Source organism: Arvicola amphibius, chromosome 2, assembly GCF_903992535.2.
Source record: "Arvicola amphibius chromosome 2, mArvAmp1.2, whole genome shotgun sequence".
NCBI lineage: Eukaryota > Metazoa > Chordata > Mammalia > Rodentia > Cricetidae > Arvicola > Arvicola amphibius.
The window spans coordinates 168,020,700-168,036,652 of NC_052048.2; the positions used below are offsets into that span (position 1 = coordinate 168,020,700).

The 15,953-nt window shown below is 36.3% G+C and overlaps 1 pseudogene; it reads right to left on the minus strand.

The window, feature by feature from the left end:
- Nucleotides 1-3,446: 3,446 nt before the first annotated feature.
- LOC119807436 lies at nucleotides 3,447-11,280 on the minus strand (annotated as a pseudogene).
- Between the last annotated feature and the right edge of the window lie 4,673 nt (nucleotides 11,281-15,953).

The following is a 15,953-nucleotide window of genomic DNA, read 5'->3' on the forward strand; positions in this document are numbered from 1 at the left end:
GGAACTAGGCTTTTTTTTCTTAGTTGGGAGACTTATCAACTGCTTCTATTTCACTAGGGGTCATAAGTCTATTTAAATTGATTATATGATATTGATTTAAACTTGATAAAGTACATTTATCGAGAAAATTATTCATTTTTATTTCTTACAGTGTTGTGGAGTATAGGTTTTTAAAGTATGCTCTTATGAGTCTCTGAATTTCCTTAGTGTTTGTTCTTACGTCCTTTTCTCATTTCCAATTTTGCTAATTTAGATATTTTCTCTCTGCCTTTTGTTTCATTTTGGTGAGGGTTTGCCAGTCTTACTGATTTTTCTCAAAGCACTAACTGACTGATTTATTGTAATTTTGTTTGTTTGTTTCTCTTTTATTTATTTCAAACCTGAGTTTATTTCTTGCCATCTAATCCATTTAGGTGTGATTTCTTTTTTTTGTTCTAGAGAGTTCAAGTGTGCTACTAATTTACTAATATAATATCTCTCCAATTTTTAATATAAACCATTTATCCAATGAATCTGCCTATTAGAATTGACTTCATTGTGTTTCATAAGTTTGTATGTTGGGTATTTGTTTTCATTCATTTCTAGAAAGTTTTTATTTTTTCATAGTCTGCCTTTACCAATTTTTTATTCAGTAGTGAACTGTGCAGTTTCCAAGAGTTTGTAAGATTTCTGTTGTTATTGATATCAAGGTTAATCCTTGATGATCAGATAGGAAATATCATAATTATTTAATTTCTTGTTTCTATTGAGACTCATTTTATATCTAAGTATGAGGTCAATTTTTAAAGGTTCTGTGATATGCTGTAAGAATATTATATTATTTTATTATTGGGGAAAATATTCTGTAAATATCCATTTCCATTATGTTCGTTTAGTTTATATCATCCTTTAGCTCTAGCTTTCTCCTTTTAGTTTTTGCTTGTATTACTCTCTATTGGTGAAGGTAGGGGTACTAAAGTCATTGACTACCCATTTGTGACAGCCGGTAAGATTCAGGATTTTGTGGTGTTTCCTTTATAAAATGTAGAATGAAGCTGAACTTAATTCTGTTGTTTTCTAAGATACTATAGCCTTTATGTCTTTTTGGTCCTGAAACAATTTGGCCTGTGCCTTTTATTTTTTTATTTTTATTTTTTTGTAACATGGACTTCTCTGATACTAAACTTTCTCGTCTCTCTGGATAGTGTTGTATCAGGCCAGCCTGGAAAACACATGATAAAGCTCAAAAACGGCACTGATGATGTAATGTTTGAGCTGTCCCTTCTGCTATTAAGATGGCACAGTCACTGCATGTGGGACTTGGCTTATTTAAGGACAGCATTTTGCCCACTAACCTTTGTACCAATTTGTCTTAGTACCACTTTTTTTTTTTTCCTGAGAAAGTACATCTGTTACCAGCGAACGGAATTTAACCCACCACAGAAAGGGGAGATTTGTCCTCTATATTTTTCCCCATCATTCTGTTTTGTTTTTTTTTTTTTTTGTTTACATTTTGGTGAATTCTCTTAACTTCTCCATCTTATAAGCTCTCTCTCTCTCTCTCTCTCTCTCTCTCTCTCTCTCTCTCTCATGTAATTATGTTGTTCAAGTTTCCATTTTTCAAAGTATAGTAAATGCTATTGCAATTGGTATACTCAATATTTTATTTCACCAAACCCGTCTCTCTGAATGTGGCCAACAGCGGGGGCTGACTGAGAAGCAAAGGACAATGGCTCTGGGCTCTGATTCTTCTGCATGGACGGGCTCTGTGGGAGCCTTCTCAGCTTGGTCGATCACCTTCCTGGACCTGGGGGGAGTTGGGAGGACATTGGTCTTAGCATAGAGTGGGGAACCATGATGGCTCCTTGGCCTTGAGAGGGAGGGAGGGGAGGTATGGGTGGAGGGGAGGGGAGGGAAGGGGGAGAAGGAAGGGAGGGAAGGGGGAGGAGAAGGGGAGGGAGGGGGGAGGAGGAGGGAAGGAGATGGAAATTTTAAAATATATATAAAAAAAAATAAACCATGAGAGAGGAAAAAAAAATTTTATTTCAACACTCTGCCGCTTGACTATGAGAAATTAATCAATTAAATATGTGATAATACATTCTATATGCATACAAATTATTAGTTTATACCTACATTAACACACAACTGAGTGACAATTTTTAAAATATTTTGAATGGAGAATGTAATTTCAGGTGGCAACAAAAGATAAAATTACCACTAGCTCAAAAATACCCCCTTTTCCTTTTTCCAGGCTCACACAGAAATGTAATGACTGTATTTGTCTTACAAAACTAAGAATCCACTGCAAATACTGATATCACAATTTACTATTTTTCTTTAATTTTATTATGCTATATAACCAAATGGTTAAGTGAACCATAGTCTATTTTTAATGTCTAAAAATAGTTATTTATATATCTAATTACTGAAATAATTAATATTCTACTTATTGGTCAGTATTTTCCTCTGTAACCCCTTTTCCTTTTATTAAAAATATTTTATGCATAATACTATCAGGATTATGGTTTCCCTCTTTCTACTGCTCCCAGTTGCTCCTCACATAATGATCAATACCCTTCCCTCTCATTAGAAAACAAACAAGCCAGACATGGTGGAGTATGCCTTTAACTCCAGGACACTGGAGGCAGGCAACCTTAGGTGTATCTCTGTAAGTTTGATGCCAGGCTGGTCTGCAAAACAAATTCCAGGACCTGAGAGAGAGAGAGAAGAAACAGGCTTCTAAGAGATAATTAAAATAAAGTAAAATAAAATATAAGGTAAAACAAATACTAACACATTGGAAGTAGACAAAACAAACAAGAAAATGATAAAACTTTTAAATAAAAATTTAATAATGAAAATTAATTTGTCTAGATGGGTAGACAATAAGTGCAAAGATATCCATCCAGCAACATTTTACATTTTATGTTGCATTTAAACTATACTAAGTTATATCTTCCAGCTGTGTTCATAGCAAAATTAAAACTGATGTCATCAATGCTGAAGGCTATATAGACTGTGATCAATCTAACTCGCTGTTGTAGAAATGCAGAAGTATATTCTGTATGTCACTGGAAATTTCTTAGGAAGTAACTGTGTGTTTATCACACAGTGTTGTGAGGTCACTTCCATGTATTTGTTTTAGAAAAATAAAATCATTGTTTGGGTACAAGGGAGATGGTTTTGTGGTTCAAAGCACTTGCTGTTCTTTGGTGTAAATATATTATTTTTTAAATTATATAATGTTAATAGTATTCAGTGAAATAAGTATTAAATTCTTTCTTTTGAAAACTGTTTCATCATTATAACAGATGCTGCTATTGGGAATCCTGTAGAAAGCATAAACACACATTCTTCAATATTTAGGCAAATACTATGACACTCATACTTAGAAAACAACTTACTTTTATGGCTCCTTGATCAAATATGTTTATTGTCTTTATTAATCTTCATAGAAGATTGCTTTAGCTCTCAGAAGCCCATTCCTGAGCACTGAGGAAGCTTGCCTTCTTTTGAACCACCCAATCTGTCTTATGGGCAAGGGATATTTTAGGACAGTTCCACTTCTTCACTTCTCTCGGGCTTCTTTTACTGGCATGAGCTTTCTTCTGCATCTCCTCCATGTCTGGAGTTACATTGTCCTTTATAGACTGAGGATACTGTTTCTTATAAACGTCTTCATCTTCCTCTGTTAGGTAATGCAAGTAGCCTGCAATACTCTGACTCATGCTGTACTTCGGATGAACTTCTGAGTTGAACTCCTTACTTTCAGAATCATAACCAGGGAATGGATTGGTACTATGAGGATTAGACAAGCTTCCATCCACAGCTCCCTTCAGGGACCCAGAAAACATAATAGCCAGTTATAGTTCCAACAAGACCTGCATCCAAACAGCAACTTAAAGGCGCCAGACTGACTATGAATGCTTTTCTCCATTTTATTGATCTCCCGTCAACTCCACTTGTCTTTAATAGAGCTTGTCCATCCTAAACCTGTTGAGAAGCTTGTGGGTCAGTAGCAGCCCAGTATAACAGGCTGGAACATACTTTGTAAGGTCAGTTCTCACACTGTATCGGGCTAGTTCATGTGCATACGCTGCACAGACTACCATATCCCTTCTATACAGGCATATGCAATCTGGCAGATAATATTTCTGCTAATTACAGAACTATCATTCTGTCTGTAGATGCGCTGTACTTACTTCTGTCCTGAATCCCCGTTTGTTTCCAAGCGCAGTAGTCAGTTTTACCCTCTCTCTACTTTCTAAATCCCACTTGATAACTCTTTATGTAAGTCTTATTCTTAACAACATTCACAGTCCCTATCCTCTGGAACAGAAATCCACCATCACAGCTCCAAACAGTTGGGCAGTTCTGGTGGCTCTTGGGGAAAAGGACTTGAGTGTCATTTAACAGATTGCTTTGAAGGGTAATGTAAACAGAAAAGAAACTTTAAATGAGTATAAAGTGACACCGTGCAAACTTCCATCTCATTGTGAAGATTGTTCTGCGTCTGCTAATATTCTTGCCAGCTTCCTTAACTGTCCTTGATGTTTCTCTTTACCTCCTCTGAAGCAATCATCTCAGACAAAATGATATTTCTTAGGAAATGATGTGTTATAATATTTTATGCTATAGATATTGTTCTTGCTAATTTCCTGTGCAATCTTCTTACCTGAAAGAAAAAGACAAGTAAAAACAACAGAACATGAATGAATTTTTTCACCATTTTCCCTAAGCAACAGACTGTATGAACTCATTTTGTCACAGTTTAAGCTCTTGTTGAAGCAGTTAATGTTATCTTTCCAATATACCAATGCCAATTTTATGGAAGAAAACATGTATAATGTTTAGAGTAAAATGAATGAATGTGTATATCTGCCTCTGTACCAACACCAAAGATACAAAATTATGCTTAATAAACTGTGAATTAAATCTGACCCTGTACTAAGATAGGTTTCAGAGACCATGTATTGGAGGATATGAGTGTTATTAAATGGGCATATTTACAGCCTCTTAAATAAAATTGAAGAGGGTGAAAATCATGGCTATCAGGATCATAAGATACTTTCTTGAAATAAATATAATGAAGAATACGAAAAAGTCTGTCATCATTTCAAGCTTAGGGATAGAACCTAATGGTCATAACACAGAATGGAAGAAATTGCAGGAGTTATGTTAAAAATACAGTGGAAACATACATCTTGAAATTCCCTTTAAAAAGGCTATTGCCAATTATTAAACACCAACAACAAATCTCAGAAACTGATTACCTATGGCAGGACATCTGGACATCATATTAGATCTTAAATAAAAAATACATAGGTCACTTACTAAGGATATTATATTTCCTCTTATATTTTTCTCTATCTCATGAGGTCATGAGAGGGAGTCCTTGCCCTAAATTGCCTTGATGGCTAGGAACTGGAAACTGGATAACTCAGAGAACTAGAGTAGAAACAAAAATGACTGGCAGCAAAAGTAAATCAATAAAATAATTCCTAATGATATTCTAAAATACTCATAGAACAGTGCCTTGTCCACTTGTCATCAGAGAGGCTTCCTTCAGCAGCAGATGAGGGTGTGTATAGAGACTCACAGTAAGACATTGTACAGAGAAACTCTAAATTGGACCTTGCCATTTGGGTCCCTCCCCTCAGAGATAGGGGAACCCCAAGGAAGAGGGGAAGGAAAGATTGTAGGAGTCAAAGGAGATGAGGAACACGAAGAATCTATCAAATCAACTAAGCAAGACGCAGGGAGACTGAAGGGGCAGGTATAGATCTGCATCAGGTACTGTTTCTGTGGAACTCCTAACAGTGAGAGTTGGTGTGTCTCTGACTCTTTTGGCTCCTTCTGCGCCTCTTTTCTTCCTATTGGGTTTTCTTGTCCAGCCTCAATGTTAGGACTTTGGCCTCATCTTATTGTATCTTGTTTTGTCACATTTAGCTGTCATCTCTTGGAGGTATACTCTTTTCTCAAGAGAAAGCAGAGATAGTGGATGTGGGAAAGAGGAGAGGAAGGGAAGGGTGTTGTAGGAGTGGAGAGAGCGGAAACTCTGGTACAATTGTTACTCCTTCCAAATATTAAAAGTTTGTCAAAAGTCTAGCTCAAGATAATAGTGGTAATAAAAGATGAAGATGTGGGAGAAGGATTCACAGACGAGACGGCATTTTAACCAGGTGTTAGAATCTGAATGAAACTTTGCCAATAGTTGGGGCATTTAAGAACATAATTTACCAAAAATAATACTACGCAGGCTGATTTAGAGAATATTATTTATTTATGAAAGGAAACAATGCCTGAAATTTGTATCATTTGTGTAAAAATGATATGGTTTCAGGGTGATAAAGGAACCTATGAGGCATACTTTTGTGGTTTTCAAACATTTTTGTGCACAACTCACAGAAAATAATTTTGCATTATATGACCTCAGATACAGACAAACACAGAACTGTAAAAAATTATCAATTATTTTTTATACCCAGTATTTAATATTCACAATAAAATCTCTTTTGTATTAACCTGATTTCTAGTTTTTGTTTGATATTAACCTGATTCCATTCTAGTTTGTTGGAATATTGATGTTGAAGTAATGGAATTATGTCATAAAAAATGAACAAATGTAGTTGTCTTAAAATATATAAGCATTTTCCTGAATGTACAATTGTTTCAGTCAGGAGTAAGAAATGCTACTGCATTTTGAGAAAGAATATGAAAAAACATGAAAATGTCTTAAGGTACCTAACAGCATTTCTACCATTTGAATAACAGACGGTACATTTTTGCTTCTATTAGGACCTTAGATTGTGTGATAACCTTATAGAAGTGCATGACTAAGTAAACCTATTGTGCAAAATAATGCCAGATTTACAGTATGTGAAAAGAAGCCTCTAGAATTACTGCTACTAACAAAATATTTTTGCAACTCTTTGTTCAGAATATCTCCATATCATATTTAGTAATCACCATGAAAAATATTGAGGGGATATTTCATTTCAAATTTTTATTGTTTTTTTAATTTTGCAGTTAAAGAAAATGGTATAAATTAATTACAATGTATGCAACAGTTCTATGAGGTATGTTATATAGTAGGCAATATGGTTCTGATTATGTGGATCAGTAAAATGCTCAAGTTAGAGAATTTGAGGTTAGCATGATCTTTAGAAAAGTCTGTCATCATTCTCACAAAACAGAAGGAGACTGTGAGATCAGAATTCAGGGATGGGACAGGGTTGCCATACTACTTTAGCAGACATACTAAAGGCACTCAAACCTGCTGTTACCTTTATATACTTTGGGCTAGAAAGAACTGAGTAATTAAGGGTTAAAATGATTAGAACATGGTGGCTGGTAACATAAAAATATTTAGTAGTAACAATAAATGAGGAGAGTGCAAAGGTCAGGCTTTGGAAAGGCAACCAGGTTTATGGGAATTGTGAATAGAGCTGCTGGTGCCAGAAATCAGCATACTGGATCAGTGTGAAAACTGAGTACAATTGTGTTCATACTTGACAAAGCATATCATTATATTCTATCCTAGATTAGAATAGTTTGAGTAGATTTATCATGGAAAAACATTGGCATTGAAAGCAAGCTTATAAGTTATTTGCCCAATGTTTCTGCCCAAGAGTATTCTGAGTGTAGATTCCAGATGAAGGGCACAACTAGACCACTGGTGTTGATTTTTTTAACTTTTTATTCATTTTCACAACAACTATGGGTTTCCCTTCCTCTCCTTCTCTAGCTTGTCCCCACCCCACACACTCCCAACACATCCCCAATTCCACACCTCTGAAGGGTAAAGCCTCCCATGGGGAGTCAACACAGTTAAGCACCTTAAGTTGACATAGGCTGAACATGACATCCCACTGATTTCGGATTCCCTCTGTATACTGTGAATATGTTTTATTGTCATTGGTTAACAAAGAAGCTGCTTTTGGCCAATGGATTAACAGGGAAAAGTCAGGTGGAAAATCTGAAAAGAGATGTAAAGGGAGAAAGTAGGCAGAGTCAGAGAGATGCCATGTGGACGCCAAAGGAGACAGACTCCTGAGAACCTTATGGGTAATCCACAAGCCCCATGGTAAAATATAAAATAATAGAAATGAGTTAATTTTACATGTAAGAGTTTGGTATAAATATGCTTAAGATATTGGCCCAAGAGTATTACAATTAATATATTTTCTGTGTGATTATTTCAAGTCTGGGAGGCTGGGAAACTAACAAGCAGCTACTTCCTACATTCCACCATAAGTAATGAGCTCTAAAAGTAAGCTCATGCACCAGGAATAGATCTTGGTCCCACTAACAGGGGCTTCTCCAACAGTCCAAACTGCACAACTGTCGCCCACATGCAGAGGTCCTAGTTCAGTCCCATGCAGTCTCCACATCTCTCAGTCTAGAGTCCCTGAGTTTCCACAAGCTCTGATTCACTGAATTCACTGACAAGGAAATCCATGTCATGATCTTCATCCCCCTTGCTCATATAATCCCTTCTCCCTCTCATCAACTGGACTCCAAGAGCTCGGCCTGGAGTTTGGCTGTGGAATTCTGCATCTGTTTCCATCAGTAAGTGGATGAAGGTTCTATGACAACAGATAGAGTATTCAACAATCTGATTACGGGGGAAGATCAGTTCAGGCACTCTCTCCATCATTGCTAGGAGTATTAGCTGGGGTCATGCTTGTGTTTTCCTGGGAATTTCTATAGCCCCAAGTTTCTCCATAACCTCATAATGGCTACCTCTATAAAGATATCACTTTCATTGTTCCCCTCTTCCATTCCTCCCCCAACTCAACAATCCCTTTTCCTCATGTTCTCATCCCTCATTCCCTGCCCTCTACCATCCATCACCCCAGTTTACCCAGGAGGTTTCATCAACTGACCCATCTAAGGTAACCATCACTCTTAGAGCTCACTTCGTTACTTAGCTTATCTGGATTGTAATTCGGTTATCTATTGCTTTACATCTAGTATCCAGTTATAAATTAGTACAAACTGTGTTTGTCTTTCTGAGTCTGGGTTACCTCAATCAGAATGATCTCTTTTTTTTTTAGTTCTATCCATTTGCCTGAAAATTCCATGATGTCATTTTTTTTTTTTTTTACAGCTGAGCAATACTTCATTGTGTAAATGCACCTACCACATTTTCTTTACCCATCTTAGGTTGAGGGACATCTAAGTTCTTTTGGGTTCTGATTATTATGAATAATGCTGTTGTGTTTTGATTTGCATTTCCCTGATAACTAAAAATGCTGAGCAATTCCTTAAGTAGCTTTCAACCATTTGAGATTCTTCTATTGAAAATTTTTTGTTTAGATCTGTATCCCATTTTTAAACTGGATTGTTTTTTTGTTTTGTTGCCTAGTTTCTAGAGTTTATTATATATATTTTGGAGATAAGCCCTCTATCAGATGTGGGCTTGGTGAAGATATTTTTCCATTCTGTAGGCTGACATTTTGTCTTATTGGCTGTGTCCTTTGCTTTACAGAAGCTTTCCTGTTTCAGGATGTCTTGTTTATGTATAGAAACTCAAGGCAATTCTATTAAAATCAGGAAGAACACAGGACTGTCTACTCTCTCCTTATATATTCAATGAAGAAATCGAAGTTTTAGCTAGAGCAATAAGACAACAAAAATAGATCAAGGAGATACAAACTGGAAAAGAATAATTCAAACTTGTTCTATTTGTAAATGATGTGATAGTATACACAAATGTCCCCCAAAATCCTACTAGGGAGTTCCTACAGCTGATAAACAACTAGACTATTGTTATCTCTGAGTTTTACAATAGTTTAGAGGATACGCATAGAAAAATAAACTTGTTGAGACTAGGGACTTTTGAAAATCTTCCATGTTTAGGCATAAACAACAATTAAAATTTGGTTTAATTAGTACCCCTCATAAAAGTTTGAGAAGTTGTGTCTTTTCTAGTTTTTTAAAGTTAGTTTATTTTTTTCTTTATCCTTCCTTCTTATGTTGCACCCTGACCACAGTTTTCTGTCTCTCCTCTTCTCCGATACTCCCCAAATACCTCCCCCTCAGATTCACTTTTCCACCTTTTCCCTTCAGAAAAGAGCATGTCTCCAAAAATATCAACTGAGTAGAGCGTAACAAGTTAAAAAAAGACTAGGCAAAAACCCTCATATCAAGATTGGATGAGGCAGTCCAGTAGGAAGAAAAGGGTCCCAATACCAAGACAACAGGAGAGACAAGTCCCTGATTTCACTCTTAGGAGTTACACAAGAACATCAAGTTACACAGCCATAACATGTATGCAGAAGACCTAGGTCAGATCCCTACATGCTCCTTGATTGTTGCTTCATCCTTTTAGCCCTAATCAGTCTTGGTTAGCTGATTCTGTGGGCATGCTCTTTTGGTATCCTTGAAAGCTAGGCTCCTAAAATCCTTCCTTGCCTTCTTCTATGGGACTTCACAATCTCTGCCTAAAGCTTTGCTATGAGATTCTGCATCTGTTTCTATCAGTTGATAGATGAAGCCTCTCTGGGGATGATTATATCAGGTTCTGGTATAAGCAGAATATTATTAGGAATAATTACATTGACTTTATTTTTTGTCAATACTTCTTTTTGTCTTATCTTAGGTTACTGGGCTGTCTCACCTCTGGTTCCTGGCCATCCCAGCAGTGCTGAGCACAGACTCCGTCTCATGGTGTGTGCTTCAAGTTAGACCAGTTGGTTGGCTGCCCTCACAAGTTCTGTGCCACCTTTTACCCCAGCACATCTTTCAGGCAGAACAAATTGTAGGTTGAAGTTTTTGTGGCTGGGATGGTGTCTTGCCTGACTAGCAAAGATGCCTAGTAATGGGGATTTGGAGACTCTATAGGCCGTCTTCTGTTTAGTAGTTGACTAACTGCTGAGGATTTCATTAAAACTTTTCACTCTTTCTGGAGCTCACTTTGAATTTCCAAAGATGAATTATTTGATCAAAACTCTTTCAGAGCCGGGCGGTGGTGGCGCACGCCTTTAATCCCAGGACTCGGGAGGCAGAGGCAGGCGGATCTCTGTGGGTTCGAGGCCAACCTGGTCTACAAGAGCTAGTTCCAGGACAGGCTCTAAAAAAGCTGCAGAGAAACCCTGTCTCGAAAAACCAAAAAAAAAAAAAAAAAAAAAACTCTTTCAGTTTCATCTGAAAATCTCTCTACACTTTCATCTCTACACTCTGCTTCAGTTCCCTCAGCAAGGTTACCCCCACTTCTCTAGCAGGACTGATGCTTCTCTCTGTTCTCCTGCTTCCACCTGCTTTTCTTTCTTTCAGATCAATGTGCTGTTCCATTTGCTTTTTTCTTAGATCAATATTTTGAGATGCTTCAGCAGCATGCACTCTTTAAGAACCTTGCTTGGCTTTCTGTGCTCTGTACCTTTGTTTAAAAGCTGCATTTCTGTATTAAGCTCAAGAAGCTGAAAGAAAGGATGGTGCCTGGCTTTAGAAAAACATATGTTATGAACTTATTCTGAACAGTTCAGCCTTGACACTTGGAAAACAGAGTTTCCTATTGCAGGTGTCAATATTAAAGATTGAGGTTGAAGTTAAAATATAGAAAAACTATAAGGGAACAGTGACAACTGCAGTCGCAAGAGTAGAGACTGTATACATAAAGTGTTTGTGTTAGGTCTTTTGTGTGATTTGTTGTAATATGCTTCTGTTGTGTGTTCTCACACTAAATAATACAATAGAAGAAACTAAGTATGAGTAAGCTACTTCCAATAGAGATACTGCATGTATAAGCCTTTTCATTGCCTTGGACAGATACCTGAGAAAACAACTCAACTGATGGAAGACTTACTTTGTTCCTAATTTTTCAGTGCTTGCTTAACTTGCATCATTGCTGTGGGACAGAAGCAAGGATGAACATCACATGGGAACCATGTGCTAGAGCAAAGCTACTCTGTTTCAGGGAACCACTTGTTCGTCCCAGCCACACAGAACCGAAATAATCACACAGAAACTGTATTAATTAAATCACTGCTTGGCTCTAGTTTCTTATTGGCTGACTCTTACATCTTAATTGAACACATTTCTATTAATTTATATATCACAACTAGGTCATGGCCTACCAGCAAAGTTCCAGCATGTATGATTCTGGCTGCGGCACCATAGTGTCTCTCTCTGCCCTCCGTCTCCCAGTATTCGGTTCCGTTTTCCCCACCTAGCTCTGTACCACTACAGCTTTGCTGTAGGCCCAAAGCAGTTCCTTTATTAACCAATGAAAGCAACACATAGACAGAAGGACCTCCTACACCACTACTCACCTCACTGGGGCCAACAAGCAAGGAGAAAGGGAGCTGTAGGGAGTAAAAGTACCTTCCCAAGAAATGCCACAGTTGCCTCATTCTTTCAACTAAGTCTGGTCTCATATTTTCCACAATGAATAATCTTATTCAATAACTTATAATAATATTAAGTTCTATAGTAGTTTTATTATATAGTCTATAATAACAATAATTTCAACAATAATATAATTATGATATGAATTCATAATTGATACAGTCAGAATCCTCAAGATAAAAATCATCCCAAAACCCAGCTCTGAACACTGATTTAGTGAGGCATGAACCTCAATCATAGCACTTAACCTTGGCCCTCCAAGTTTCTATCTACCATATTATCAAAATACTACCTGAATAAATAAAGTAGAAGTCCCTGTTAAGAATCATTCTCTTTAGGCTGGACTAGACTCAGTTATTAAGATCATTTACTGGTCTTTCAAAGGACTAGCATTCAGTTCCCAGCACCCACAACTAGTTGTAATTCCAGTTTTAGGGAGCTACAATGTTTTTGCCTACATGAGCAACAACAGTCCTTTATGTATACATATATAAAGACACATTATACATAATTAAAGTAATATAATAAATATTTCCATTAATGCCTTTTTCTTTGTGGACTATATATTTGACATTCTAGAAGAATTGTATAGTATATCTAGCAGCTATTATCTTTTAAAGTCCTTGATAATATATCCAAATAAAATAATCTAAATGTATTTATACTAAAGAAAAAATAGAGTTTTATTTTAAGGTCTCTATAACTGGATGCTTGTATAAGAGTAAGCCTTTTGTAAACTTTCCAGATTTGATTTGGAAAGAAAGCTTGCTTACTTAGAAGATTTGAATTCAGATACCCTTTCTATGTAAGAGATTAGCAGATTAGTCATTATAATGACTCAATGTTTCAGGTAACTGATAATTTAAGTACAGAATGACCCCTTAGGTGAATGATTTAATTTCTGGCTTATGTTCTCAGTCATATTAAGTGCTATTCATCCTTCTAATATTTTACTGAATGACCCATAAATGTTGGTATATACTATATAAAACGAATTAAGAAAAATGGCTCAATCAATAATCTATCATCTATCTATATATATATCATCTATCTATCTATCACCTACCTATTTATCAATGTGTCTAATTCATGTATTTACTCATGCAAAATAGCAAGGTTATATTTCTGAGCCATATAAATGATTGCTTCAGATTAGATATTCAAATAGTACATTTAATAATGTTTGATCTTAAACAATAACATTAAATAAGTTGAATTCATGAGGACAATTAACTACCCATCTTAATTTGCTGCTTAATCAACTGGTTACCTAAAATGTTAGAATATGAGTAATGGTTTTTAAGACTTCAGAATGTAAATAATTTATGATTATTTTATAATAGCTTCTTCATTCATTTTTTCAACAAATATTACATATGTACAAAAGGTATCTTCAATAACAAAACTAACATACTTGCTATTGGTGGATATACCTTCTTATATGAGCACTTAACTCAGACACTGTAATTCTTTTTTTTTCATTTGACTCTCACTTTCTTTTTTATTTAAATAGCATTTCTTCATTTGTTTTAGATGCGAACCAGTTTCCCCTCCCTCCTTTCCTCCCAATGCCTCTTCCACTTCCATCCAGCCTCCTCAATTTCCACTCCTCCTCCATCTCCATTCATAAAGGGATAGTCCTCCCATGGGCTTGAACAAAGCATGGCACATAAAATTGAAGCAGAACCAACTCCTCCTCTCATCCCTTTGCATCCAGGTTCTACAAGGTAATCCAGCATGGAGAAATGTTCCCAAAAGCAGAACAAACTAAGCACCAGGGACAAGTCCTGATATCACTACTAGGAGCCTTACAAAGAGACCAAGCAACACAACTGAATGCCCATGCAGATGGCCTAGGTTGGCTCTCTAACTGTTGGTCCAGAGTTCACAAGCTCCCATGAGCTCAGGTCAGTTGTCTCAGTGGGTTTCCCGGTCATGACCTTCCTGTATTTTATAATCACTCCTCTCTTTCTTCAGCAAGACTCTGTAATCTCAGTCTAGTGTTTGGCTGTCAATCTCTGAATCTGTTTCCATCCGTTATTGGATAGAGTATCTCTGATGACATTTAGGGTAGTCACCAATATTGATTACAATATATGAGTAGTTCAGGCACCCTCTTCACTATTGCTAGGAATCTTAGCTAGGGTTATCCTTGTGGACTCCTGGGGGTCTTTCTGGTACTGGGTTTCTCCCTAATACCAACTGGCCCCCCATGAAAACATCTCTCTCATTACTTTCTCCCTCCATCCTACCTCCAACTTACCTCCCGCACCATGCATAACCAAACCACTCCCTCAAGTTCCCAGCCCTCCTTCATCCCTTCCCTGTCCCAAGTTTACTGAGGAGATCTCTTCTAGTTCTCCTTCTTAGGGAAATCCATACATCCCTCTTTGGACCCTTCTTTTTATTTAGCCTCTCTGGAGGTATGAATTATAGGTTAGCTGTGCTATGCATTCTTCTTAATTTCCACCTATGAATTAAAACAAACCATGTTTGTCTTTGTAAATCTGGGTTACCTCACTCAGAATGATTTTTTTTTCTAGTTCCGTCTATTTTCCTGCAAATTTCATGATGTCATTGATTTTCACAACTGAGTAATATTTTATTGTGTAAATATACCACATTTTATTTCTCTATTCTTTAGTCAAGGGACATAAATGTTGTTTACAAGTTCTGAATATTACAAATAATACAATATGAACATTGTTGAGCATGTGTCATTGTAGTAGGATAGAGCATTCTTTAGGTATATGCCCGAGAGTGTTAATACTGGATTTGGGGAAAATTGATTCCTAATTTTCTAAGAAACTGCTGTACGGATTTCCAAAGTGGCTGTACAAGTTTGCACTCCCACCAGCAATGGAGGAATATTTTCCTTACTCCACATTCTCTCCAACATAAGATGTTCTTAGTGTTTTTTTTTTACCATAGTCATTCTGACAGGCATAAGATAGTATCTCACAGTCATTTTGATTTGCATTTACTTGATGACTAAGGATGTCAAGCAATTCCTTAAATGCTTTTTTGGCCATTTGAGATTCTTCTACAGAGAATTCTCTGATTAGATATGCACTCCATTTTTAAATTGGGTTATTTGGTATTTTTATGTCTAGTTGAATGAGGAAAAATATAAAGGAAGGAGAAAAAGAGTTTAGTTGATGCTTGTCCAACTGGTTAATATTTTTAGAGAAATGCCGCTAATTCTCTTCTTGTACCATGTTAGCCCACAAAGACTTGAACATGATATATTTTCAAGCATGTATAGATTAAGAGGCATCTAGTATTTGGATGGATATAGGTAAGAGAATCTACTTGTCTTGGGATGTAAGAGTAGCAAACATTTGTAAAGTTTATGAATATATATTTATCTCATAAAGTTGACAGAAAATTTAAACATAGCAAACATAATCCATTAATATAAATAAACATGAATATTCTTTACAGTATGTATGTATATTAGCTTATTCACAGGCAACTTCATGCAATAGAATACATAATCAATTTAAAGAAGGAAAACAGTTTGAAACTCATATAGACAATAAAATGAAGAGTCAAAGAATATTTTCTAGTAAAGTGAGGCTTACAATGAACATTTTGGAAGCTTCATTACATCAAAAAGC